A 6,000-nucleotide genomic window follows, 5' to 3' on the forward strand; every position below is an offset into this window, starting at 1 on the left:
TTGTTTACTAAAACTGTCTGGAATCGGAGTAGGAATGATGTTGAATACATATAAGTTGTTTACTAATTCACTTCAATCTGAATTAAAACTAGGTTAATTACTAAATTGCCCTTACATAAATAAATTATTTTCATACTAATTAATTAAATTTATATAATAAAATTCATCTATATCTTAATTAAATTAAATTTCTTAATCAGATTCCCTTCTCCACCCACCCATGCCTTTCCAAACTTGCCAATTACCAAATCCACCCCATTACGCCTCCATAGCCCGCCCTGCCTTTCCTTGCACTGCCCTTCACCCCCTGCCTTTCCTTGTCCAGTTGCACTTCGGTCTCGTTGCCGTCTCATACCCCAACTATCTTCTTTCATGGTCTGCACCACAAATACCCCAACTATTTTCAGCTTCCCCCCCCCTTATTTTTCCATCTACTTCTCATCTCCCTCCATCTCTCTCCAACCATACAGCCACTGGAATATACCCCACAACCACCATAGCAGTGGATCCACCACTACTGCAGGCTGCAACTTCAATTCCAGGTGTTAGAGTGTCGTTCAATTGGCAAATGACAACCCATTCCACCAACTAAGTCTTCGAAGCCCATCCATCTAGGGGTAATTTGGGTATAAAAGTTGGATTCATGGAAGAGCCTTCTCTCCAGAATCCAAATACCACCTCCATCTAGGGGATTCGATTCCGGGAGATTTAGGGATCTAATTCATGATTTTAAGTGGACCCCATCTTGTTTTTCATTCCGGAAATGTTAGTAAACGGCTTGAATGCCTGGAAAAGAATGCAATTCCGTTTCTTGCCATTCCGCTCCGGTTTGGTAAACACGCCATAATGGTTTTAGCCGAAATGAATGGAGGATAAACATTGTGTGAAATTATGGTTTAATTATTGGGTGTGAGTTTATTGATAAATTTTAGTTTTATTGTTGATCTTATTGTGTACAATACTTGATGGTAATTATACAATAGTATAAGAAAAACAATTCACATTTAGGTACCGTTTGGTACGCAGACGGGACTGAACATAACGAAGGTTCCATGACGGTTGTTCCGTTCTGCGTTTGGTAAGCGCATGATGGCACGGAACCAAAATATTAAATGACTAACTTACCCCTATTCCGTTTGTTATTTGGTGCAATGTTTATGCGTGGGAAGGGACGAGACATTTTTTAATTTTTTTTGTAACTTGTTCATATTTGAACACATATATGTTTATCTATGATATATTTTTTACACTAGCATTACTGGCAGATATAGACTTTCCTGTGTTCATATATTCGTACCGTGTATATAAGTTGAGAAAATTGAACATATGAAATAGCAAAGATGCATCTTTTTCTTCTCTGCAACCATTTCTAGCGCTTCTATATTAATGCGGGGAGGAATACAGAGAGAGGATTATTGAAATCTCAAGCACAACTAGACCCAAGGAACATATAGAGAACTAGTCCCTGTTTACATAAAATCATTCAAAATACTTAATCCCCCCATTCCTTAACAATTCTAGCCTTTTCATAGGCTTAGCAACAACCTAATTAAACACTAGCACAACTTCCTAGTCCACTACAACATAAGAAATAATAATCATCAAGTTCCAACCCAACCGCATAACTAAAAACACAATATTCTAAGTACTTGATTACTAGGATATTAACTAAATTTGAAAACTTAGACCATCCTGAATATCAAGATCCCTACTTAATCAACCTCCTTAATACATTGCATCATATAAATTGGAAGCTGCCGTGATATTTCCCTGATAAGGTAGGAAATGCATCAGCATGCATTGGTCCTCATTCTTAATCAAAACAATGAGTATGAGTAAGATTACATATATATTATAACATTCAAACAGTATGTATAGTTTATTACAATAATCCGTAATAAAACTGACTAATTTCGGAACACTCCCATCTTGAGGGGGCGGGTTCTGCTTTTGCAATTGCACCTGAAGAAGCAGCTCCCAGAAAATTTCAGTTACTCCATCATTAACACTCTGAAGATGCATCTTCCAATATATGAAAAAGAAGCCGTGCGAGTCCTGGCTATGGTGACGGCGTCGGAGAAAAAGGTGGAGCGCCGGGGGGGGGGGGACTGAATAGGCGGCGGTGGATGAGCTTCGACATCGTCAACGACGGTCTTGGTCTGCTCTTTGCTCTTTTTGTCGTCGTCGGTGCTTGCTATGCGAGTCCTCGGCGTCACTGGCGACGGTCTCGTCGTGGGACTAGCAAGAAGGAGGGAGGCGGTGGGAGGAAGCTGGGTTTGGGTTCAGATGGTTTGCTGGGATTGGGTTAACCATAGTTGGGTTGCTGGGTTTGTGGTGGAGGAGGAGGAGGCTACGTAAGAGGGAGGGTAGAAGAGAGGGAGGCTTGGAGGGATGGTAGACAGTGGAATTAACGAAAAAGAGGAGGGGTATTGTTGTCCAAAAAAATTATAATTTTGTATTCCACATGGTGGAACGAGTAGTTCTAGGGGAGAGAGGTGGAACGAAAAAATGACCAAAATTTGTTCCAAGGGATAGTGCATCCCACTCTTTTTAGCGCATCAAACGTGGGACGAGCGCATTTCGTCTCATCCCACGTACCAAACAGTACCTTAAAATTTAAGTTTTGTGTAGAAAGATGTTATATGGGTGAACAATACTTGCCTAGTCAAAGGAGTAGGAGTTCCTACTCAAAATTATTCGTTGTCGATTTTGTTGAACTTCGTTTTTATAATCAGAATCGTTCATTTTATAAATCATTCTGTAAATATCCCCTATGTAAAAAATCAATTAAAACTAAGGTTGTTTAGTCATCGAACTGTATAAAAACAAATGAATGAAATTGATAAAAGTATTACAAACCGTCTACGTGTTTGCTATAATAGATTAACTAAACAACCTTAGTATTAATTCATTTTTTACAATAATGATCTTTACAATGTGATTTATAATATGAACAGTTCTGATTATAAGCACAAAGCTCTGTGATTCAAACACGAAGAGTTTTTGAGTAGGAGTTTCTATTCATCTTTGAATAACCAAGTATTGTTCTATATAGGTTCGAATTAAATTTCCCATTCCTTTTTTATTTTTAAATTTTTTCTGTAATAATGTTTAATTCATTTTTTCTCTCTTTTTCTTTGTTTTTCTCCTTTTTTTCATCTTAACAACAATTATTATGTGAAATAATTTAAAAAAATTATTATAGTCCGACGTATTATCCGATGTAGAAATTAATCCCATAAAACACCAAACGCCTGATTATTTTAGTCAGTACAATTCGACGATTATTTATTATATTCGACTGAAATAGTCAGTACAATCCGAGCTGCTGAACAAGGCCAAAGTGTATTGCACTATTTGTTAAAAAAAAAGGTGTTACACTATTTCACCACTAAAATAATATGGATTTTTCAAAGTTATGGAACTCAACCACAACCTTCTCCATTGGCTAAGGTGTGCGATGGTGTGTTACGAACCATTCGTAATTTTTGTGTAAATTGACCAAAATATCCCTAAAAGAGTACATGTTGAACTTTGTTGACTTTATTTTTGTAACACGTGTGGCGTATTAATTAATATATTTTTGTAGTACTCATTACAAACGCGTGGACGCATTCGGAGTGAGAATCAAACTTAAAACAAAAACGGGTTGTTAAATGCAGGGGCATTTTTGTTATAACCACTAGTTGAGGAGCTGAAAATATTTACCATTAACAAAGAGATCTAATGAGTCATAGGCAAGGTATAAAATATCGATGATATTGGAAATATCGGTAGTCCAAAAACACGGAAATATCGATGAAAATATCGGGATATTATCGATATTGATAAAAATTAAATAAAAACCACGGAAATTGTAAGAAAAACTTGGCAATTTTTATTGAAACTTTGTAGGATGTTTATTTAGTCAATTATCTATTAGTTTATCACAAAAATTAGAAGGAAATGCATTGCATGATGGATTTAACTGATTTAAGTTGATTATATAGCGAGCTGGCAAATATTGTGAGTGTAGAAAATATGTAGTAATTAATGAAAGAAGTTTAAACACATCATAATCATTTATATATAATGAATTAGTACAATATTTTACACTTTATACATTGCATGGTAAGATACATGAATGACTTAGTACCACATAGAGTTCCTATGAGGTTCAAAATTTTCATTATCTTCATCATCTCTATGTGTAGAGTAAGTGTATTGTGAAGAGTAGTCAACAACCATGACAATGGCTTTCAAGAACCAAAACCCAAAAGTCAATAGGAAACCGAATACTTCAGTATTTTTCGGGATTACCAAACAAATGGGATTTGGAAACCAATCCCATATCAAAAATTTCGGTATTTTTCGGGATGGGATTCTTGAACTTCGGGATGGTTTTGGTTTGGGATTTTTCGGTTTGGGTTTGGGACTTTTTCGGTTTGGTTTGAGATTTTCGGGAATTTTTTCCAGCCCTACTACGTAAGTGACCAAATAAAAAATATAAAAACTAAAAACCACATGTCATTGACTAAGTAATTAATTGACACAATTTAAAATATAATACCACAAAAAATTTGGAATATGTGCAAATTTGTTTCTTGTAAAAAGAATTCAAAACAAAACCATATATATAAATATTTTAGCATATTATCACAAAAACATAAGTAATATGGTGGTTAAGGGGTTGAAGGAGTCAAATGGAAGGGGTTTGAATCATTCTATGCACAAAATTGAGACTTTTTAGAAATGCACAAAATTGAGACTTTTTAAGTATTTTTGGATTTCATATTGAACTTCACACATAAGTAATCTATGCTTTATCTTGCATACAAAGCCTCATACACCTTTTTTTTTTGCAGAAAAAGGGACTAGCTAGTGGCGAAGCTATGACAATGTATTTTTTTGGGGGCCGGGAAAACTTATAGAGATGTTTCAGCTTCCCGTCGATCACCATCATGTGATTTACCAATATCAAGAATCAAACTCATAACAAATCGTATGAAATATAGGTCTGAAATTCATCCCAATCATTATACCATTCGATGATGGTTTACAAAGCCTCATACTTGAAACACTCGAATTTATAGTCTACTTGTACTCATCCTCCACCGTCAAAACATCAACATCAGTTTGTTCCTAAAACTTAGTTTACCATTCCTAAATTTTTTATTTTTTTTAACAAACAATATTATATTCACTAAAGGAAAGAGAGTTGGGTTTAACCACACAATGTACTAATAATAATGTGATTTAAATTGACTTTTGACAAGAATCGAATCTAAGACCTTTCACTTACAAATTAAGAGCAATACCATTAGATTGTAGTGCTAAGTGACTTATAAAATTTGTTTAACAACCTCTATAAACAAATTTCACATTCTCCAAAATTTGAAATAGCTAACCAAAATTGCAGCGGGAAATTGAAAAAAAGGAAACATGGACCAATATCATGTGCCACTTTTTAATCACCAAAAATAAGAAAACAAAAAACCAAAAACAAAAGGACGATACTATCCGCACCCTAAATTTTACTTTTTACGCCTTGTTAATTTATGTTTTTTGACTTTCATTGGATCTGACGACTAGAAATTGAGAATAATGTGTGAAAAGTAAAAAGATATGTGAATAACACACCATTCAAACATATTTGGATCCTTTCCGAGGCAACTGGTCGGGATCCTCCTGATCAGTGTTTGTGGACCATTGGATTTTTATCCAACGGTTACAAACAGGGGGCCCTCTAAAAGTTATAATAATTGTAACTATTAGATAAAAATCCAACGGTCCATGAACACTAGTCAGAGGATCCCTCCCGACCAATTGCCACGGAGAGGATCCAAATCCCACTCAAACAAAAACAAAGCAAAAACCTTGCTCCCCATTGGTCAAATACTCACTACGCGGATGGCTACATAAGCGTCCACTACCGTCGATAAGACCCCCATCTGACGGCCACAATTCTCCAACCAGCTCCTGAAGCCTTCGATATTCCCTGAAACAATATGATCCACAATA

The sequence above is a fragment of the Malus sylvestris genome, chromosome 11, assembly GCF_916048215.2.
Source record: "Malus sylvestris chromosome 11, drMalSylv7.2, whole genome shotgun sequence".
Taxonomy (NCBI): Eukaryota; Viridiplantae; Streptophyta; class Magnoliopsida; order Rosales; family Rosaceae; genus Malus; species Malus sylvestris.